Genomic DNA, 24567 nt, shown 5'->3' on the forward strand with positions numbered 1-24567 from the left:
GTACATTTCTAGAAACACAAACAACCAAAACTGACTCAAGAGAAAATAGAAAATTCAAACAGAGCTAACACGTAAAGAGACCAAATCAGTGATCAAAAATCTCACAAGAAAGAACATCCCAAGACTAGATGACTTTACTGGTGAATTCTACCAAGACTTTAAAGAACTTACACAAATCCTTCTCAATTTCCTCCCCAAATTTAGAACAGGAAGAGATATTTTCCATCTCATTCTATGAGGTCAGCATTACTAACATGGTGAAGCCAGACAAAGACATCAAAAGAAAAGTAAACTATCCAATATTCTTTCATGATGAAAATTTTCAACAAGCTAGAAATAGAGGAAAACTCTCTTAACATGATAAAGGGCATTCATAAAACCCCAAACCTAACATTACACTCAATGGTGAAAGGCGGAAATTGTCCCATTAAGATCAGAAATAAGCCAGCTTTTGCCATTTTTATTCAACATTGTACTGGAAGCGTTAGCCAGAGCAACTAGTCAAGAAAAAGAAATAAAACACATCCACACACTGGAAAAGAAGTAAAAAAATAAGTACAAGAACAAAATACTTAGAAATAAGTATCCAAGGAGGTGCAAGACTTGTACACTAAAAATACAAAACATTGCTCAAATAAATTAAAGAGGACTTCAACAAGTGGAAATATATCCTATGTCCGTGGATTGGAAGACTTAATATTGTTAAGATGGCAATCCAACCAAAACAATTTACAGGTTCAAAAAATCCTTATTAAACAATCTCAACAAACTTTTTTTGCAGAAATGGAAAAGCTGATTCTGAAATGCATATGGAATCTCAAGGGACCCTTAGTAGCGAAAACAATCTTGAAAAAGAACACGTTGGGGGACTCACACTTCCTGATTTCAAAACTTACTACAAAGATAATCAAACAATGTGGTACTGGCAAGAAGACAGACATTCAGACAAATGGAACAGAAGAAAGAGCCCAGAAATAAACCCTTGCATGTACGGTTAAATGATTTTTGACAAGTGCACCATGACGTGCAATGGGTAAGGGCAGTCTTTCCAACGAATGATACTGGAGAAACTGGACATTCACATGCAAAAGAATAAAGCTGGGACCCTTACCTTACTCCACATACAAAAATTAACTCAAAATGGATCAAAGACCTTAGCTTAACAGCTAAGAGTATAAAACTATCAGAAGAAAGCATAAGGGAAAAGCTTCATGACATTGGATTTGGCAATGATTTCATGGCTAGGACACCAAAAAACACAGGTAAAAAAAAAAAGAAAAAAAATAGATAAATTGGACTTCATCAAAATTAAAAACTTCTGTGCATCAAAGAACACGAAGGCTACCATATGATCCAGCAATTCCACTTCTGGGTGTATATCCAAAAGGAAATGGAAACATGATATTGAAAAGATATCTGCGCTCCTATGTTTATTGCAGCATTATTCACAATAGCCAAGATAAGGAAACAACCTAAGTGTCCGTCAATGGATGAATGGATAAAGAAGATGTGGTATGTATAGCCACGTGAGAGAAAGAAATCCTGCCATCTGCAACAACTTGGATGGAGTTTGAGGGCATTCTGCTAAATGAAATAAGTCAGACAGCAAAAGAGAAATACTGTTTGATACCACTTATATGTGAAATATAAAAAGGACAAACTCAAGAGAAACAGAGAGGAGAGTGGTGTTTCCCAGGGGCTGGGGGATGGGGGAAATGGGGAGATATTGCTCACAGGGTACAAACTTCCAGTTATACGATTAACGAGTTTGGGGATCTAATGTAGAGTATGGTGCTTATGGCAAATAATAGTGTATCATATACTTGACTGTTGCTAAGAGGGTAGAACTCACATGTTCTCACCACAAAAAAGAAATGTGACAGGATGGAGGTGGTAGCTAGTACTATGTCAGTAATCATCTTGCAATTTATAAATGTATCATATCAACACGTCAAGATTTTTGCTTCAACTCCATCCCTCCTTGCTAGCGAGGCTTTTCCTTTAGTGGAGTAAACCTAACTGCAATTCTGCTTTCATTCACCCATGTGATACTTCCAGATTTAAGCAAGAAACAGTTCACAGTCGTGAGCAAAATTTTTAACATCCCTAAGGAGCTACTGTCCCAACTCCAGTACAGCATCCCAGATGACACTCTGGAGATTAGCCTACGGATCATAATCCTTTTCAGGTTGTTTTAATTTTCTTTAATTGGAATCTTTAAGTTGTCAAACTTTTCCAATTTCAAATTCCCTTGCCATCCCTGACTGAACAGCAGGAACACCTAATGGGACTAGAGGACACCTACTGGTAAGAATTGCTTTTCTGGTTCAAACATTTATTACTCAGAAAGTGTCACCTCCCCTCCACACATGCACACAGAGAAAAGTGTGAGTCTGTTTCCCAGCTTCCACAATTATCACCACATAGTCAAGTTTAAGAAGCACCATGTGACAGAGCAAGACGCAACACAGCAGAAGACACAGGTGAAAGCTGTCTAACAGTACCTCTAGAGCACTCTGCTCTCCTAAGGTCCTACTATAAGTTTTGCACCTGGTCTAGGGCCCTCAAGTGTAATGGGTCTTGTATATTTTCATCAATTGAACTGTCTTTGGAGTGAACTTGAAAGACATTTGATTAATCCTTTACAAAGTGAAGAATTACTCTTGGTTCCAGTTACATGAATGAAGAGGCTCAGAGATCTACCTGGCCTGGATTAGAGCCAAGGCCTCCCCCAGCCCCACCCCCAGAGTCTCAGGAGTCAGAATGTCTCCCAAAGAGATGGGCATCCATGTTCCAACATCTGTAGAGAGAATAAACACAGACCTTCATTTTTCTTTTTCAACTTTAAAAAATTTTTTGGCCGTGCCACATGGCAGACGGGATCTTAGTTCCCGGACCAGGGATTGAACCCGTGCCCCCTGCGTTGGAAGCGTGGAGCCTTAACCACTGGACCGCCAGGGAAGTCCTAGGGACCTTCATTCTCGATGTGGAGGAGCCCTCTGCCCCGACCCTGGGCTTCCCAGGCCATTTCTCCAGCTACAGGGTTGAACCCAAAGTCCAAGTTTACAGAGACCAGGACAAGGACCACTCTACCCCCACTCTGACTGTATTTGGGTCCTTCCCACTCTCCCTCCACAAAACCCTTTTCGCCAACCACTGCCAGCCATGGGAGGCCACACACAGAGCTAGCTCTCCAGGGTGAGATCTTGAGGAAGTCGCCTTACCCCTCTGGGAACTTGAGAGATTCTCTACAGTGGTAACTCCATGTCTCCCACAGACTGTTTGCAGTTGCTCTTGTGATGAGTAAACACCAATGTCTGCAGAAGCTGTGCTGACTTGAGAGTGGCTGTAATCTATTTCCTGGAACTCCCACTGCTTTCTTGTAGGAGTCCATGGAGTTGTCTTTTAAGGTGAGAAAAGGATCATGGTACCCAAACAGGTGTGCACCCCACCTCAACCCAGGGGTTAGCAAGAGTGTCTTGCAGTGTGTGGAGCTCAAGAGTGAAGTGGTGGACTTCCCTGGTGGCGCAGTGGTAAAGAATCCACCTGCCGATGCAGGGGACACGGGTTCGAGCCCTGGTCCGGGAAGATCCCACATGCCTCGGAACAACTAAGCCCGTGCGCCACAACTACTGAGACTGTGCTCTAGAGCCCGCAAGCCACAACTACTGAGCCCACAAGCCACAACTACTGAGCCCACGAGCCACAACTACTGAGCCTGCGAGCCACAACTACTGAAGCCTGTGCACCTAGAGCCCGTGCTCCGCAACAAGAGAAGCCACCGCAATGAGAAGCCCGCGCACCACAACGGAGAGTAGCCCCTGCTCGCCGCAACTAGAGAAAGGCCGCGTGCAGCAACGAAGACCCAGCACAGCCATAAACAAATAAATAAAATTTTAAAAAAAATGAGTAAAGTGGTGAGGGATAAAGAGGGACTTGTGGTTGCCACAACCTAGTTTGCTTTTGAAACTCTATTTCATTGTACTGTAAATGGAGGCAGGGCTTGAACATCTGATTGGATTCTGGAAGCAATGGCTGCATTCTCTATTGCAGAAAACAAGCGATAACTATTCTTCCTTGTGTCTCCTTTTCAGCTTTGGCTTGTCAGCTACCCCTGCAGACTGCCAGACACATCCCACACACAGACAGCCACAGACATGTGGATACTGTTCCTGCCGTCTCCTGCTGGGTTCAGGGAGAACTTCGTGGAGTGGATACTCTCTTCACTCACCCAGGGAGGTCCACTCTTTGGAATGCCCCATTCTCCCCTTTCTGCGTCTCTTTTCCACAGGACAGTCTCACAAGTGTTACTGAACATGAAATGCTTCAAGTATGTGTAAGTATGATAAACTATTATGAGTAATAGTTACTGAAAAACATAGGAGTAAATCTTAATGACCTTGTGTTAGGCAATGATTTCTTAGATATGACACGGTCTGCTTGGGTTGCCATAACAAAATATTACAGACTAGAGGACTTAATAGAAATTTATGTCTCACAGTTCTGGAGACTGGAAATCCTAGAGCAAGGTCTGGCAGGGTTCAGTTTCTGGTGAGAACCCTCCGATGAGCACTTTCTTTCTATGTCCTCACATGGCCTTTCCTGTGTACTTGGAAAAATGGAGAGAGAGAGAGAGCGAGAGATCTTTCTCTTCTAAGGCCACTAATCCCATCATGAGGGCTCCACCTTCATGACCTAATCTAACCCTAATTATCTCCCCAAAGCGTATCTCCAAATACCATCCCATGGTGGGGTAGGGTTTCAACATATGAATTTGAAGGGGACGCATTTTAGTCCACAGCAGACACCAATACACAAGTGACCAGAAAAAGATATATTGGACTCCAGTAAAATTAAAATTGCTTGTGCTTCAAAGAACATCATCAAGAAAATGAAAAGACTATCCACAGATTGGGAGTAAAGATTTGACAGTCATATATGTGATAAAAGTCTAGTATCCAGAATATATAAAGAGCTATTACAACTCCACTAAGAAAACACAAATAAACCAATTTAAAAATGGGCAAAAGATTTGAATAGACATTTATCCAAATAAGATATATAAGTGGCCAATAAGCAAAAGAAGAGATGCTCAACAGGATCTTTAGGGAAGTGCACATCAAAACCACAATGACATAGGACTTCAGACTCACTGGCTGAAAGAAAAAGATAGAAAATAACAAGTGTTGGTGATGATAGAGAGAAATTGGAATCCTCATACATTGCTAGTGGGAACATAAAAGGGTGTAGCCACTGTGGAAAGGAGTCAGCAGTTCCTCAAAAAGTTAAACATAGAGTGTAACTATACGATCCATCGATTCTACTCCCAAGTATATAGCCAAGAAAACAAAAACGTATGTCCATGCAAAAACCTATACACAATGTTCATAGCAGCATTCCTTATTCATAATAACCAAAATCAGGAAACAACCCAAATGTCCATGAACAGATGAATGCATAAAAATATGATCTATTCATACAATGTAATATTATTTGTCAGTAAAAATAAACGAAGTACAACATGGATGAACCTTGAATACCATATGTTTAGGGAGAGAAACTAGACACAAAAGACCACATACTTTATTATTGCGTTCATATGAAATATACAGAATAGGCAAATCAATAGAGAGACATAGTATCAATACAAAGAGAAAAAAAGGAGTGAAAAACCGAATAGAGCATCCAAGAGTGGTAGGGCAATATCAGATGATGTAGTTTGTATGTTAGTGGAGTTCCAGAATAAGAAAGAGAGAGAGAAAGGTCAGGGTAGATGATATATTTGAAAAGATGATGGACAAGAATTTTCTAAAATTAGTGAAAGAGAAAATACACACACACACACACACACACACACACACACACACAGATCCAATTAGCTCATGGAACACGAAGCATGATAAAAAGAAGGACACCTAATACTCAAACTGCTGAAAAACAAAGATAAGGAGAAATATACAAGAAGAAAATAAGGGCAACAAGAAGAAAAATAAAAATTATATATGAAGAAGCAAAGAGAAGAATTACAGCAGATTCTCATCACAAAGTATGTAATCCAGAAGACAAAAGAGTGATCTTTTTTTTTTTTTTTTGATGTGCACCATTTTTAAAGTCTTTATTGAATTTGTTACAATACTGCTTCTGTTTTATGTTTTTTGGTTTTTTGGCACTGAGGCATATGGGATCTTAGCTCTCTGACCAGGGATCGAACCCGCACCCCCTGCACTGGAAGGCAAAGCCTTAACCACTGGACCACCAGGGAAGTCCCCAAAAGAGTGATCTTTAAAGTGTTAAAAGAAGGGAAAAACAAAAACAAAAACCCTCTGAACCCAGAACTCTATACCTAGTAAAAATATTATTCAAAAATGAATGGGAAATAAAGAGTTTTACAGACAAACAAAATCTGAGATAATTCATTGCCAGCAATACAGTGTAAGAAATTTTAAAGAAAGTTCTTCAGGCAGGTGGAGTATACTAATATGTGTAAATGTGGATATATGCCCAAAACATGAAGAGCACCCGAAATGGTAAAAATTAGGGTAAATATAAAAGATAATTTTTTCTTATATTTAGACACCTTAAAAGATAATTGTCTAAAGCAAAGGTTGGCAAATTACTGCCTGTAGGCCAAATCTGGATTGTTCTGTTTGTTTTCAGCCTTTGAACTAAGAGTAGTTTTTTTTGTTTTTTGTTTTTTTTTAAAGCCAGGTTGCATTGTTTTTATTTATTTATTTATTTATGGCTGTGTTGGGTCCTCGTTTCTGTGCGAGGGCTTTCGCTAGTTGCGGCGAGTGGGGGCCACTCTTCATCGCGATGCGCGCGCCTCTCACTGTCGTGGCCTCTCTTGTTGCGGAGCACAGGCTCCAGACGCGCAGGCTCAGTAGCTGTGGCTCACGGGCCTAGTTGCTCCGCGGCATGTGGGATCCTCCCAGACCAGGGCTCGAACCCGTGTCCCCTGCATTGGCAGGCAGATTCTCAACCACTGCGCCACCAGGGAAGCCCAAGAATAGTTTTAAACACATATATTTTACGGACTGGATGGTCTGCAAAACCTACAATATTTACTATCTGGCCTTTTATGGGAAAAGTGTGCTGGCTCCTGGTGTAAAGCAAAAGCAGCAACAATACATTGAAGAATTTGTAAAATACGTACAAGTAAAACTTGTGACAACAATAATCCAAAGAATGAGAGGGAGAAAATGGAAGTTTACTATTTTAGGGATATAACATTATGCCCGAATTGTTATAATATTATTTGAAAATAGTCTGTGGTAAGTAAAACTTGATACTGAAAACATTTGAGCAACCACAAAGAAAACACAAAAGATATATAGCTGTCAACAAATAGTATGCATAAAATGGAATCATATAAATTCTCAATTTATCAGAAAAGGTCTGGAAAAGAGAAAAAAGGAAGAAGAGATTGACAAATAGAAAACAGCAGGCAAATAGTATATTTAAACCAACCATCTCAATAATTACATTAAATGTAAATGGTCTAGGGTCAAGATGGATTAAGCATACTGTTCCTTGTCCCTCCCACTTAAAGCAAGTACAAACCTTAGGAAAAAGTATGAAGCAGCTACCTGAGAACTATGAAACATAAGTGGAATATACACACATATATTTCCTTGCTCTGTCAGCTGACAGGGCCTAGAAGCAAGGACACACCAGTAGCAATGGACACACCTAGCATTGGTTTCTAATCTGATTTCCCAATAAAGGAAGCCAGGGATCCTTAGAGAAATGGATAATTCTAGAGCTGAGGCAGGAAATATACAAGATAAGCCTGGGACATCTTCTTGTGCCATAAAGCAAGGAAATGCTCAAAAACAAACAAACAATGATGGGGGTATGTCAGAGGACCACAGGAGTCAATGGAAAGAGCTCCCAATGGTCAAATCTGGAACAATTTGAGCAATTAAATAAAAGTATACTGCATTAAAACCCAAAGCATAGAATAAATATGCATGAGTTCATAGTAAGATTTCAAAAGTACTGAATAAATACATAAATGGGGGAGAAGAGACAAATTTTTGTGCTGAAGAATTTCAAATCATTTACGTAGACACTCCCCCACTTAACGAGGTGGAACATATAACCCTCACTCCTTAACTGTGGGTTGCACATAGTGACTTCCTTCCAAATACTAGAGTATGGAAACAGGGGAGGAAAAGAGTAACTATTTGGTGGAAAAGCCTCAACAACACCATCTCAGCCAGGTGATCAAGGTCAATATCAGCAGTGGGAAGTCATGTTGATAGTATGTACCCTTGATATGATGCAATGAGAAGGGCACTTCACCTTTCTGGTCTTCCTCCCCCAAACTCATAACAACACTCTAATTATGAGAGAAACACAAGACAAATTCGAGTAGAGGGACATTCTACAGTATTCTTAACCAGTACTCCTCAAAATTGTCAATGTCATCAAAAAAAAAAAAAAGTAAAGTTTGAGAAACTGGCACTGCAAAGAGAAGTTTAAGAAAATATGACAGCTACATGGACCGTGGTATGCTGGATGTGATCCTATAACAAAAGAAAGAACATTAGGTAAAGACTAAATATAAAAATATAATATAAGTTAATTACTATTATAAGTATTAAATTGAATACTAATATTACATAATTAAGTTGAGCCATTAAGTAATTAAATTAATGATAAATGTTAAATATGAATACATAAACATATAGTTATCATGAATATAATACAAAAAGAAAATACAAAATCTACCTCAGAGAAAATACGGCCTACAAGGCCAAAAATATTTACAATTTCGCCATTTGCGGGAAAAGTTTGTTGACCACTGATGTAAAGCAAAATAACACGAATATATTGACGGGTTTATAACGTAGGTAGAAGCAAAAGCCCCAGGCCCGAAGCTGTAACCCTGTGGCGGGAGCCTCAGTAACAGCATGACAGACACCTAAAACTCTGAGGGAGGGTAATGTTTCTCTCCGTAAGGGAAAACTTTTGTCCAAAACGTGAGAGGTAACTGTTTTGCTATTTTTCTATTATCTCAGCACTTGGTCATCTAGGCAAGTCCATTCAAGGGACGTACACAACAGAGTGAGGAGACTAAAGACCCCGCACACAGAGTTAGAGGACCAGGAGGGGAGTCTCCTGGTGGCCAGAGAGTGAGGGAAGATAGCGGAAAGGAGCAAATATAAGCAAGGGGTTCCATCAAGTTGTAGGAATTCCTGGGTTTGACCTGAGCTGTGCATGCAGAAGTCTCACCATAAACAGAATACGAAAAGCATGGCGAATTGAACAGTTGCCCAAGGGTCAGACTGGGCCCTGGGTGATTCACAAACACTATGGATCTACATATCACTGCACCAACCACAGCAAAATGCACATTTATTTCAAGCACATGTGGAACATCCACCAAGATAGATTACATCCTGTGCCATAAAAACACATTTAAAAAATTTAAATGATGCAGAGTATGTTCTCTGACAATAAAGGAATCAAACTAGAATTCAAACTATAATGGAAGGATAAGAAGAATCTCAAAACACTTGGAAATTAAACAATTATCCATAGGTCAAAGAGAAATTCTCAAGGAAATAGAAACGGTACTGAACTGAATTAAAATGAAAGTGCAACATATTAAAATTTCTGAGATGCAGCTAAATCAGTGTTAAGAGGGAAAATTATAGCATTTAATGCTTAGATTAAGATAGAAGAAAGACCACAAATCAATAATCTTTGCTTCCACCTTAACTGAGAAAGAAAAAGAAGAAAAAACTTCACCCAAAGCAATCAGAAAACAAACACACACCAATAAACAGACAAAAAACAGAAGAAAAAAATAGAAATCAGAAAGAAAAGAAAATCATGGAAAGCAAAACTGGTTCATTGAAAAGATCAATAAAGTTGATAAAACTCTAGCCAGATAAACAAAGTAAAAAAAGAGAAGACACGAATTGCTAATATCAGAAAGGAAACACTGAATATCACTACAAGTCTACAAGCCCTACACTAAAGATGTTGGGATCGGAAGGAAACACTAAGAACAAATCTATGTACCTAAATTCAAGAACTTAAATGGAACTGTACAATTCCTCAAAATTCAGAAACTACCCAACTCACCCTAGATGAAATGCATAACCTGAATAGTACTACAACTGTTCAAGAACTGATATCATACGTTTAAAGTTTCTAAAGAGGAAATCTTTAGAACTAGAGAAACATCAAAAAATCAAGCGGAAACTGTCAGAACCAACTTTGTCAGAACTCTGAAAAACAGTCAAAGGTTTGCAGCAACCAAGCTATCAAGATTGTGAGCACCTCCGGGTAAGGGTCATGTGTCATGCTCTGTGGTCCTGGTGCCCACTATGGTTCTTGGCACTCAGTGGGAGATCAGAAAGTGTTTGTTAAATAACATCTTACTCACAGCTCACGCGATCTGGTTGCATCAACTTTATTTGGCCTCCAATATATGTAACATGTCAGCATGACCATAAACACAAACAGGAGCAGTAACACAAGCACACGTCTCCAAACATCTGTAGGAGAGGTGCCTGATCCTTACACAGGCACATCAATGCTGTGAAAGAACAAAATGAGGGCAAGAGAGGGGCTTCCCTGGTGGCGCAGTGGGCAAGAATCCGCCTGCCAACGCAGGGGACACGGGTTCGAGCCCTGGTCCGGGAAGATCCCACATGCCTCGGAACAACTAAGCCCGTGCGCCACAACTACTGCGCCTGCGCTCTAGAGCCCGCAAGCCACAACTACTGAAGCCTGCGTGCCTAGAGCCCATGCTCCACAACAAGAGAAGCCACCGCTCACCACAACTAGACAAAGCCCGCGTGCAGCAATGAAGACCCAACACAGCCAATAAATGAATGAATGAATGAATAAATAAATAAATAAACAAACAAATAAATGGGAAAAAAAGCTCTGTAAAAAAAATGATGGCAAGAGAGAGCTGTTCACAGAACGAGCAAGCTGAGCCAGCGTCCTCCACGTGCTGGAGGGACAGTGGTGGCACTTAGGAGGAAATGGCCAACCAGGCACAGTAGGAGGGCAGGTTAGGTCTGGGGAGGGGCACAATGTTCTGATGAGTTCCAGAAGCACAAAACCAAGTCCTTTCCTAAATTATCCTCTGGCACATTCAAGAGACAGAGACCTTTGACTCTCCTCCTAACAGGATAAGCATTCTGGCCCCTCCCAGCTAGTGTACACGTTAAATGTCAGTACACAAGAAACGAGTGCCTGCACAGTCCAAATTCCAGGCCTCACATTCCTATCATTATTACAGAAAAGTGAGCGTACGAAACAAGTATTTAGTAATTTAGTGTCATTTTTGCTTAAGTCAAAAGGACCTAAGACTTTTGTGTTTGGTTAGCAGCTCCACCATTCTAGTGACAGAGAGGTCAAGACAGTAAGTTGATAGATACCTAAGCAAAAAAATACGCCTATGACCAAAATTCAGATGGAAATGCAATTGTGCACATGACCGACCATAGGTTAGAGAATTCATAATACACAATGAGGATGCTCAGCTGGTGTTTTTAGCCCCTCATCGAGACTTCATGCTTGCCTGGGTCTGGGGCCATGATGTCGAGCAGCCACTGGACGGAGCCTGACCTGAAAGAATAAAGAGAACACAGGTGAACTCAATGTGTTTCTTTCTTTTTTTTTTTTGAAATTTATTTACTTTTTATACAGCAGGTTCTTATTAGTTATCTGTTTTATACATATTAGTGTATATATGTCAATCCCAATCTCCCAATGCATCCCACCACCACCACCACCCACACCCCTGCTTTCCCCCCCTTGGTGTCCATACGTTTGTTCTCTACATCTGTGTCTCTATTTCTGCCCTGCAAACCGGTCCATCTGTACCATTTTTCTAGGTTCCACATATATGCGTTAATACACGATATTTGTTTTTCTCTTTCTGACTTACTTCACTCTGTATGACAGTCTCTAGATCCATCCACGTCTCTACAAATGACCCAATTTCGTTCCTTTCTATGGCTGAGTAATATTCCATTGTAGATACGTACCACATCTTCTTTATCCATTCATCTGTCGATGGGCATTTAGGTTGCTTCCATGACCTGGCTATTATAAATAGTGCTGCAGTCAACATTGGGGTGCATGTGTCTTTTTGAATTATGGTTTTCTCCGGGTATATGCCCAGTAGTGGGATTGCTGGGTCATATGGTCATTCTATTTTTAGTTTTTTAAGGAACCTCCATACTGTTCTCCATAGTGGCTGTATCAATTTACATTCCCACCAACAGTGCAAGAGGATTCCCTTTTCTTCACACCCTCTCCAGCATTTGTTGTTTCCAGATTTTCTGATGAGGCCCATTCTAACTGGTGTGAGGTGATACCTTATTGTAGTTTTGATTTGCATTTCTCTAATAATTAGTGATGTCGAGCAGCTATTCATGTGCCTCTTGGCCATCCGTATGTCTTCTTTGGAGAAATGTCTATTTACGTCTTCTGCCCATTTGTGGATTGGGTTGTTTGTTTGTTTTTTATATTGAGCTGCATGAGCTGTTTATATATTTTGGAGATTAATCCTTCGTCCGATGATTCGTTTGCAAATATTTTCTCCTATTCTGAGGGTTGTCTTTTCATCTTGATTGTAGTTTCCTTTGCTTTGCAAAAGCTTTTAAGTTTCATTAGGTCATTTGTTTGTTTTTGTTTTTATTTCCATTACTCTAGGAGGTGGATCAAAAAAGATCTTGCTGTGATTTATGTCAAAGAGTGTTCTTCCTGTGTTTTCCTCTAAGAGTTTTATAGTGTCTGGTCTTACATTTAGGTCTCGAATCCATTTTGAGTTTATTTTTGTGTATGGTGTTACGGAGTGTTCTAATTTCATTCTTTTAAATGTAGCTGTCCAGTTTTCCCAGCACCACTTATTGAAGAGACTGTCTTTTCTCCACTGTATATCCTTGCCTCCTTTGTCATAGATTAGTTGACCATAGGTGCGTGGGTTTATCTCTGGGCTTTCTATCCTGTTCCATTGATCTATATTTCTGTTTTTGTGCCAGTACCATATTGTCTTGATTACTGTAGCTTTGTAGTATAGTCTGAAGTCAGGGGGTCTGATTCCTCCAGCTCCGTTTTTTTCCCTCAATATTGCTTTGGCTATTCGGGGTCTTAAATTTACTGAGGCTTGATTTATGACCCAAGATGTGATCTATCCTGGAGAATGTTCCGTGTGCACTGCAGGAGAAAGTGTAATCTTCTGTTTTGGGATGGAATGTCCTATAAATATCAATTCAATCTACCTGGTCTATTGTGTCATTTAAAGCTTGTGTTTCCTTATTAATTTTCTGTCTGGATGATCTGTCCATTGGTGTAAGTCAGGTGTTAAAGTCCCCCACTATTACTGTGTTACTGTCGATTTCCTCTTTTATAGCTGTTAGCAGTTGCCTTATGTACTGAGGTGCTCCTATGTTGGGTGCATATATATTTATATGTATAATTGTTAGATCTTCTTCTTGGACTGATCCCTTGATCATTATGTAATGTCCTTCCTTGTCTCTTGTAACAGTCTTTATTTTAAAGTCTATTTTATCTGATATGAGGATTGCTACTCCAGCTTTCTTTTGATTTCCATTTGCATAGAATATCTTTTTCCATCCCCTCACTTTCAGTCTGTATGTGGCCCTAGGTCTGAAGTGTGTCTCTGGTAGACAGCATATATATGGGTCTTGTTTTTGTATCCATTCAGCGAGCCTGTGTCTTTTGGTTGGAGCATTGAATCCATTCACGTTTAAGGTAATTATTGATATGTATGTTCCTATGACCATTTTCTTAATTGTTAAGGGTTTGTTTTTGTAGGTCCTTTTCTTCTCTTGTGTTTCCCACTTAGAAAAGTTCCTTTAGCATTTGTTGTCGAGCTGCTTTGGTGGTGCTGAATTCTCGTAGCTTTTGCTTGCCTGTAAAGCTTTCGATTTCTCCGCTGAATCTGAATGAGATCCTTGCTGGCTAGAGTAATCTTGGTTGTAGGTTCTTCCCTTTCATCACTTTAAATATATTGTGCCACTCCCTTCTGGCTTGTAGAGTTTCTGCTGAAAGATCAGCTGTTAACCTTATGGGAGTTCCCTTGTATGCTATTTGTCGTTTTTCCCTTGTTGCTTTCAATAATTTTTCTTTGTCTTTAATTTTTGTCAATTTGATTACTATGTGCCTTGGCGTGTTTCTCCTTGGGTTTATCCTGCCTGGGACTCTCTGCGCTTCCTGGACTTGGGTGGCTATTTCCTTTCCCACGTTAGGGAAGTTTTCACCTATAATCTCTTCAAGTATTTTCCCGGGTCCTTTCTCTCTCTCTTCTCCTTCTGGGACCCCTATAATGCGAATGTTGTTGCATTTAATGTTGGCCCAGAGGTCTCGTAGGCTGTCTTCATTTCTTTTCATTCTTTTTTCTGTATTTTCTTCTGCGGCAGTGAATTCCACCATTCTGTCTTCCAGGCCACTTATCCATTCTTCTGCCTCAGTTATTCTGCTATTGATTCCTTCTAGTGTATTTTTCATTTCAGTTACTGTAATGTTCATCTCTGTTTGTTTGTTCTTTAACTCTTCTAGGTGTTTGTTCTTTAATGCTTCTAGGCCCTTGTTAAACATTTCTTGCATCTTCTCAATCTTTGCCTCCATTCTTTTTCCAAGGTCCTGGATCATCTTCACTATCATTATTCTGAATTCTTTTTCTGGAAGGCTGCCTATCTCCACTTCATTTAGTTGTTTTTCTGGGGTTTTATCTTGTTCCTTCATCTGGTACAAAGTCCTCTGCCTTTCATTTTGTCTGTCTTTCTGTGAATGTGGTTTTCCTTCCACAGGCTGCAGAACTGTAGTCCTGAATGTGTTTCTTATTGAAACACCTTGATCTCAAAATGAGCAAAGGATTGTTCTCAGATGGGAGTTTAAATGGCACCCTTCTTTGGAGGTATTCATAGGTACACTTCAAACTGAAAACGTTTAAGCCTTCCTCATACCCCGTGAGGAAAGTTGGCAGACAGGCAGTATATGAGAAAACAGATCCAAACCCCACACCCAAAAGGAACTAAGAAGGATGAGAAGAGCCCACATGTGATCATGTCACTCTGCTGCTTAATTCTCCACCACCCATAAAATAAGGTCCACACCCCTTACTCTGATATTCAGGGCCCCTCTAAGTTGGACACAAACCCCCATATCTTCTCTATACACACTGTGATCCTATTGATTGTTTTCCACGGTGGAAGACTTCTCTTACACTGCAGGAAGTAGGGCTGATTTTTTTTGTGTTGGGTTGTAATCCATGTGACAAGTTAGCCACAGTTAGCACTGATTCCTGGGCTGGTTATTTAGGAAATGATCCAAGTGCTAGATTCCTCTCTTCCTTCTCTTCCTTACTGCTACATCTGAGCTCAAGAGAGGAGAAAACCTGACAAACACTACCTCAGCTCGGTGATCAAGGTAAATATCAACAGTGATAAATCATGTTGATAGTATGTACCCTTGATATAATGTCATAAGAATGGCACTTTATCTCTCTGGTCTTCCTCCCCAAAACTCATAATCCCAGTTGAACACTTTGGACTAACACTTCTTTTTACGATGAATGGATGTCGATTTCTATTAGATACTTGCCTGTGTCGATTTAGATCTGATTTTTCTCATTCAATCTGTTATTGTAATAAGGCAATCCTGGGCTTACTCATTCCCAGATGCACCCCTCATTCCTCATTGCTCTGCTCTAGATTATACAGGGGCTGACCCCTGCAGGCTGCAACTCAAACTAGCCAACATGTGGCTGCCATTTTGGTTCAGCTAACTGGAAATACCATCAAGAGATTAGAACCCTGGAAGATAGAGCAGTCAGAGATTTTCTCCTTCCTCTGCATCAGGTGGCTTCTCCTTCAATGGTTATGTATTCTCCATGGCTTCAGCCACCATCAGATTGACCCATCATGGCTCCAGATCCTGTTGAATCCAACACCCAGGTTCCAGTAACACTATCTCCTCTCTTGGTCCTTCCGTGCTAGACGTGAGAGTGATTTTCTCGTGTTGCTAATAAATGGGTTTCCCAAGTCTCCACTGCTTGGCTTCTCTATCACTTGTGTAACCAATCCCCTGCATTAAATTCCCTCTGTGTTAAATATTTACAGTGCTTTCTATTTCCCTGGACAATCCCTGACTGTTACATGTGGCCAATTATATTGATTGATCTTCTAGTGTTAAACTTCTTTGCATTACTGGGATAAACCCAGCTCTGTCACCAGCAGTTAAATACGATTGTCTCTTCTGTAATTAATAATAATAATAATCAAATAAAACACCCCCGGGCTCTGAAACTTCCCCCAAATAACATATCTCTCATCATCATCTTCACAGCCTTCTCAAAAATAAATTTTACACTCCCTAGTTTTCTGATATATATTGAAAAAATTCTAACAACCTAAGTAATAGAGTGATTTAGTCAACTTGTAAAACAATTCAATCAATACACATGAAGTTATATAGTACGACCTGTGCAGTAGAGCCAAAATGGTACTCAAAGGGAAATATATAGCCTTAACTAGATGCATTAGAAAAGAAGAAATCTTTAAATCACCCAAGAAATTCAAGAAGCTAGGTAATGAACATTATATTAAACCTTAAGTAGTAGAAGGTAGGAAATAATGAAGATAAGTGTAGAAATAATGAATTAGAAAAGAGTAAGGCCAACAAACAAATGCCAATTATTTGAAAATATTTACGAAACAGACTTTTTTTGAAAATATGACCAGATATTAAAGAAAAATAACAAGTAAACAAGATAAGTTAAAACTGTATAAAATATAGATGCAAAAGATATTTAAGTGATGTAAAGACACAGCAAGTATGTTATATGATTCCCTCAAGATAAGCAAATGGTGGACAAGGAAAAGTTTCTACATATGAAACTATTTCAGGTAATAAACTACAAATGAATGAGAGAATTTGAAAATTACCCCTCTGCAACCCCCAATGGATAAATGAAGGTGATGATCATCAGTGACTGCCAACTTCAGCACAAAGGACAGCAAACATTATGTTCTTCCTAATGGAAGTGCATACATCACCTATGTAGCAGTCTTGTAAATAAACAAACAAGTTAATCAAGCTCCTACCCGTAACTACCAACTTAAAGAACTATTGAGGGGCCACAGTACATGTTAAATGACACCAAAGTGTTTCATTCCACATGATCCATATAACGGGAAACTTGACAAAGTACAAGACCTGATTAATTTTCAACAACAACAAAAAAACTACAAGGAAAAAAAAAGGTGGTACAGGGGAAACCTACTGATTAAAAAAGACTTAAGGGACCTAACCAAAAACAATCACAATATATAGACCATATTTGTGATCCAAACAAACTAAAAAACATTTTTTAATGTATAAGGTGAATGTGAAAAATGACTAGATATTTGGTGAAGTTAAAACTTATTTAAATTTTTAGGAATGATCATTGTTTTGGGTTTATGTTGAATAAAAGATTCCTGGTCTTTTAGAAATGCATACTGACATACTTAGAGATGAAATAGCGTGATGTCTTGGACTACCTTCACAGTATTCTATTGGCAGAGATGTGGGGAAGGTGAGGGTACACTGGAACCAGACTGGCCATGTACTGAAGATTATTGATGCTGGGTGTCAAGTATATTGGATTCGTTATACTATTCTCTACTGTTGTGTGTGTTTCACAGTTTCTGTAATAAAAGTTTTATTATAAATATCATGCAATTAAATTTGAAATCCTGGGTGAAATGGACAATATTAAAAAAAAAAAAAGACCAAATCGGTCCATAAAGAAATAGAAAACTTTAAACAATACAAACTTGAACTGTATTCAACACCCAAGCTACCCGCAAATGCTCCAGGAGAGGCATTTTGGGTGGCCAATTCTACCAATGGTCAGGAAAAACTAATCACCATCTTAAGTAAAGTCTTCCAAAGCATAAAAAAACTGGGAAGTGATTTAACTTATTTTCCCAGACTAGCTCTGCTTGACTATAAAGCCAGATGAGTACCCCACTCCTCCCATGAACAGAACACTTGAGCCAAGTTCACCCACACAGTAGCAAATATCCTACGCAAACTAATAGCATATTCAATGTAGCAGTGAGTTAAATGAACAGACAGGTGTGCCTAAAGAATGAAAATATGATTTAAACTAGAAAATAGTTCAATTGTAATTCTCCACAATAACAAGTTAGGAGAAAACATTGAAGCGTGTCAGTGGGTATGGAAAAAGCCTCTGAAAGCAATTCAACATGAGTACAACTTTTAGCAAATTAAGATTAGAAGGGAACTGCCCCTTCCTAATATCTACAGCAAACATACTTAAATGTGAAATGTTTGATGCACTCCCATTAAAGACAGGGACAAGACATAGATGTATGCTCTCCCCTCTACGATGCAAAAGTTCACTGGAACACACAGTCAGAACTATGCATATCAAAGTAAATGAGAAGTATGAATATTGAAAAAGAGATAATATTTTGGGACAATATGGTCATCTACCTAGAGAATTCAAAGAAATCGGTAGGGCTTCCCTGGTGGCGCAGTGGTTGGGAATCTGCCTGCCAATGCAGGGGACACGGGTTCGAGCCCTGGTCTGGGAAGATCCCACATGCCGCGGAGAGACTGGGCCCATGAGCCACAGCTACTGAGCCTGCGCGTCTGGAGCCTGTGCCCCGCAACAAGAGAGGCCGCGATAATGAGAGGCCCGCGCACCGCGATGAAGAGTGGCCCCCGCTTGCCGCAACTAGAGAAAGCCCTCACACAGAAACAAAGACCCAACACAGCCATAAATAAATAAATAAATAAATAAAAACCCCAAAAGTTAAAAAAAAAAAGACAAAAAAAAAAAAAAGAAATCAGTACATGGAATACTCGAGTTAATAAGAGACCAGAGAAATATTGTATGGAAGATCACAACCAAGAGCCTTGCCACACACACACAAAAAGCACCAACTATTTAGAAGATATAATAGAAACTACCCCATTCGCAACAGTGACAAAATCGAAAAATTACCTAAGAAGAAGCCTAACAAAAGTATATAAGATCTTAATGGACGCTACTATACAGTACAGGCTACTCATCAGTATAAATTTACTGATAGATTCAGGTAAAAAAAAAAAAGTCGCAAATAAATCAAGCAGTATATCACATTCATTTCTGGGGAACAGACTGTTGTAAAGGTGTCAAGTCTGCTTAAATTATTTACAGGTTTAGGGCCTTACCTGTAGCTGCCACGATGGCGATGAAGTGTAGACTGCCGTCTTCTGCTCCCAGAACCAACCCTCGCAAACTAGAGAAGGGAAAAATGAAACTAATGAAAAACACAGTATCAACAACCAAAGCTAAACAACAGAACGTGAGAAACCTCTGGAGGAGACTCAAGACTGTGTTGAACAGGACAATAAAAGTAAAATCCCAGAGGAGAGAGGGGAAGGGTCTGTGATCCAAACAATATGAGAAATAACTGCCCATCGTCAACGTTCCCACAGACGCCAGGTCCTGTGAGCTGCTTTACGAAGCTCACGCGCATCCCTGCAGCCCCTACAAGACACGGCTCGTCACACCCACTCGCTTCACAGGTGAAGAACCTGAGGCCACGGGGCTTGGGAATCTTCCCAGGGTCACGTGCTGCTAAGTGACGGGGTGGGGACCAGAGCCCTGGTCTGACTTCCTCTCGAGCCCACGCTGTGCCCACCCACCCCCGGCCCGTGGCCGACCTCCTGACTGGCGACCCATTGCTCTTCTCAGTGCTACACGGTGTCTTTCAGTTGACAAAAAGCAGGCCCAAGAAAGGCGACAACGAGAATCAAAGACGACCTCAGTGCTGCCTGTGAGCTTTATTAACCTGAGGTCCTCCCGCCCGAGTCCCAGGGTCTTTGCGGGCTGAGGTTCCGGCATGTCTGTCCAGCCCCAGCACCTTCCCCTGTGACAGCACCCTGCCCCTGCTCTTCCCCCACGTGCCCTCCTGTCAGGCTCTGGAACCTGAACCTGCTGACCACCTGCTGCCCCTTCTGAGGGCTGCACAGGATCTCCTGCCCTCCCCCGACACAGAGCATTCCTAGTCCCTGCAGAAGAATCCTCCGACTCTCCCATCCCTCACTCCGGAACCCCTCTGACACCGACAGTCCCTTTGACTTCGGATAATAACCTTTAGACACCTGGTAATCCTTCTGGGCAACTCCAACGCTTTCTCAAAATGTTTTGCAATTGGGTTTGTGAGTAGTCTGATTTGCCACGTAATCGACTGGTTCTTTGGAGACAGCCCTGAATTGAGAGAGAGGGTTTTTGAAACCTCCCTGACATTTGCAGCAGGATTTTAACGGGGTGCCTTCTTTGAAACTGGCCACTGAACCCACGCACAGATGCATGAGCTTACCTAGGTCACCCAAAGCCTCCCTCCTAAATGGTACATGAGGAAGGACCACGGAAGCCACTGCGGAGCCAACATCTACTAAGGTTGAACTCTTGAAAACCGTGGGATCCTCTGAGGAGGTGAAACATAGTTCCTTGGTAGCTCAGCTTTTAAAAGAAAAAAGAATTAACCATCCTTCCATGGCCTCTTGTCTGGTCCCTGCCCCACAGGAAGGTCGTGGCTGTCAGGGTGCCCGAGGGCAGCTGTGCAGGTGCTCAGGTACGTTCCGCCCTGTGGAGGCCGCTGAGACTCCCAGGTTAAGATTTTACCTTTGCATCAAAAGGAAGGAGACCATTCCCAGCCAACTGACATTACAGTCAGCATGATAGACAGTACTGCAAAGGGAAGTAAGTGCAGAAAGCTACTATGTGGTGAAGCGCAAATCCACCCGGCTGATATTTATGTGATCCTCTTAAAATGAGATGTGATACTGTGTGTGAAAACATCTGTCATACAGGAGGCACTTAAATATTTGGAGGATAGCAAGGCAGATCTGGCCTTCTCAGAAACCCCTCCAAGAAATGAAGAAGCTTGTTGTCCTAACAAATTATAACGGTCACGCTTAAGTAAGCACCTACTAAGTCACACTGTATGGGAGAGACTACCAGTGCTCGTCCATATCTTGTCTTCCTTTCCCCCATCCTGGACACAGGGGGTGCTACATGGCCAGTCCACTTGTAGTCAGGAAGGGTCATGTGACCAGCCGTGGCCATCGGGATATGAGTGGAAGCATTACTTGTCACATCCAGAGCCAACGTGCCATTTCTGTGCTTTCGTTCGCTCAGCAGCAAACATGGCAATCCTGTGGTGGAACTCCAAAAAGGAAACAGCCTGGAAACTTGGGCCCCCTGAGAGCAGAGAGCCCCTACCAAAAAAAGTCAGAGCTTATGTGCACCAAAAATAAACTTGTATTGTGTTAAGCCATTCAAATTTCGGGTTTTCCCTGTTGTGTCAACTCACAGTTACTTTAGCTGACTAACACACAGCTACTCTTTCTGTTAGAGTTACTCAAGTATTGTAAGTAGAATGGTAATAGTGCACGCACTCTTGCTGAAAAAAATCCTAAAACTTCAGACAAATCATAGTTCTCCCTTTACAGAGTTTCTTCACAATTCAGCCCCATCTTCAGAAACGACCACAACTAACAATCTGGTGTATGTTACTTTTAAAGCTGATTCTAGACCCTTTCACACCGAAGTGTTTGTGAGTTTGAGGATCTGGGGGCTGGTTATGACCATAACATGGCAGCAGCATAAGACAAGCTTTATATGGGCAGTACTTCGACAGGATGGCATGTGAAGGGAAGTCCCTCACAGCGAGAGACCTTGCAGAGATAACGGCAAAGGCTCACCACCCAGAAGGGCAAGACGCAAGGGAAGTCCCAGAGGAGAGGAGGGATCAGAGAGTGAGGCCACCTCTCGGCACAGTGGGAGTCTTTGGGTCAGAGAGCTCCAAAAGGCAGCAGTGGCTTGGAGTCTTATAGCCTCAGGGTTATCCTATCTACGCCCAGCAGGCTTGGGGTACAGTTTTGCAGGGTAGGCAAAGAAGGCAGGCTCTAAAGGGTAGAACTCAGCTCATTCGGACTACATTTAAAGCTACTGGATGTGTAAACACTTGGGTTTGCTGGGGGATATTTTAGGAAGGGGCTCCATCTCACACTTCTGTAAGCATCGGGATATTGTAGCGCATTCCACCCCACCGCCAACCCCAAGCTTAACTTGCCTTCCTCTTGCGCCTGGTTGGTCATTTCTTCCTAAGTGCCACCTCCGTCCCTCCACCGCTTGGAGGACAGTGTCTCAACTTGCTCAGTCTGTGAGGAGCTCTCTCTTGCCATCATTTGCTTCTTTCACAGCACGGATCTGGTTTTCACGAAAGATGTGATGTTTTCAAGTTTCACGTGGGCTAAAACGGTTCTGTCTACGTTGGCTGTGTGAGGATCAGGCACCTCTTCTAAAGACGTTTAGAGAGGTGTACTCGTGTTACTGCTCCTGCTTTGTGTTTATGGTCGTGTTGACGTGTTACACGTGTGGGAGGCCAAATAAAGTTGATGCAACCAGATCGCGTGGGCTGTGAGGCACTTTCCGATCTTCTGCTGGGTGCCAAGGCCCATGATGGGCACCAGGACCACGGAGCATGACGTGTGAACTCTGCAGCTCACCATCTCATAGGAGGTGCGGGCACACAACAGAGTTCCTTCTGCAGGCTTCCAGAAGTGTCAAGGCACACAGACAACAAACACTGATAATTACAAATGTGCTTGTTCCTGCCCATGGCTCAGTGAGGGCAGCTCGGCTAGAGAGGGAAGGCGGAGCGGCGCAGACCCCGGCGGTCCTGCGGGCCCCTCACCGGGGCCCGGCCGCCGCGCTCAGGTGGGTGGGCCGGAACCCTGAGCTCCTACCTGCGCTACGTGTCGCGCGGCAGCGGCAGGGGCGGCGGCGACGTGCTGAGCTTCGCGCCCAAGTTCTGCCGCGCCGACGCCCGGCCAGTGGTCCCGCAGCCGGCCTTGCCCCTGGGCAGCGGCGACGGCGGCTTCGTGAGCCGCCTGCCCCCGGCCGCTCCGGCGCGGCCTCCCGCGCCGCCCCCGGCCGCGTACGCGCCGTGCCCCCGCGGAGGGGACCGACGAGGAGCCGGACGCCGCACCTGCCGCGGCTGGGGGCGCGGACTGCGGTCCCCCGGGGCCCGGGCCCGCGTACGACTTCCGGCGCGCGCGCGGGCGGCCGGCCGGCGACGGCGGGGCGCACGTCCGCTACGCCGCCTCGGCCGTCTTCCCGGGCGGCGGCTCCTTCCTCCTCAGCAGCCGGGCGGACTGCGCGGGGCCTTCGGCGGGGCCGCCCCCTTCCCGGCGTGTCTCAAAGAGCCGGCCGAGGGCCACTCCGGGGCCTTCCAGACCGCGTCCCGCGCCCGCGGCGCCTGCCCCAAGTCCGCGCCCCCGCCCCGCGGCCTCCCCGCCGCCTTCAGCACGTTCGAGTGGACGACAGTGAAGAGGAACGCCTCCCCCGAAGACAAGCAGATTCGCCAGCTCCTCCAGCGCGATCCGCACGGACTTCAGCACCCAGCAACCAACAGAACTCGAGAAGGGGTCTCATTTCCGTAAGTACTTAACTCGGGCCCGACGCATCCAGGTAGCCAACTCGTTGCAGCTGCGCGACACCCAAGTCAAAATCCGGTTCCAGAACCGCAGGATGAAACAGAAGAAAGGGGAACGAGACGAGAAGGGCTTCTGCCCTCGGCCACCACCGTGACTTCCCTGCAACTTCTCCTCTCCGGAACGAGCCCCACTAAGTCTGGCCAGAACCCGGGGAGCCTTTTCAGGCCCAAGCACCTTCATGAGCTTCAGTCACGAGGCTGAGGAACCGTGGCCTGCAGAACTCACAGGCCACCCCACCCCTATCTGGCCTTGTTAGCTCAATTTGGGATGGAGGCGGGCCTGGCAGAAATAATGGAGGGTTCACTTGGGAGAGGAAGTATCTTGGTGGCTCTGAGTTCGGAGCTGAGGGTGTACAGTTGGGTGTTAATTTGCAGTCTCTAAAGCCACTGATGTGTGTATTAACTGTGTCTTATCAGGGAAAAGGTGCCCAGCCGCCAGCCTAGCCCTGCTGCCATGTTGCCTAACTTAGTCGTGTGCAGTTCTCGGTGCTGAGCTCTCCCAACCGCCTGATGTGCTCAGAAGAGCGTCTACCCAAAGTTTCATCTGGTTTTAATTTAAAAGACAAGACTCCATGTAGTCTTGAGATGACCAAAGGTAGCTACAGTCAGGGCCTCCTTGATGTATAAGCTGCTTCAACAATGATCTTCATGTTTGCGCTACAGGTTTTTTGTGTTTGTTTGTTCGTTTCCTTTAAAAAGCAGGTTCTACCTCTCCATGTGCCCGAGTGAAGATACAGTCGCTGTTTAGTTAGTAGCTGAACAAATCCACAGGGTGGGTAGAGATCCTGAACTATACCTTGACACCGGCTACTCAAACTTGAATGTAAATATATATAGTATGTACGTTTTTTGAGAGGTTTGCTTGCAATGAACTCATAGGTGACATTTAATGTCATACCATATAAAGGGTTTGAACTTCTTTTTGTAATAAAAATTACAGAATGCGCTACAGAAAAAAAAAAAGTGTTTGTTTCTGAGTGAGAATATTTAGCCAGACTTAGGTTTA

The 24567-nt window shown here is 42.7% G+C and overlaps 1 pseudogene; it reads left to right on the forward strand.

Moving 5' to 3' along the window:
- The first annotated feature begins 1019 nt into the window (after nt 1-1019).
- Nucleotides 1020-24512, forward strand: LOC130706332 (homeobox protein Hox-D1-like; annotated as a pseudogene).
- Nucleotides 24513-24567: the final 55 nt, after the last annotated feature.

This window comes from Balaenoptera acutorostrata, chromosome X (assembly GCF_949987535.1).
Source record: "Balaenoptera acutorostrata chromosome X, mBalAcu1.1, whole genome shotgun sequence".
Lineage (NCBI taxonomy): Eukaryota > Metazoa > Chordata > Mammalia > Artiodactyla > Balaenopteridae > Balaenoptera > Balaenoptera acutorostrata.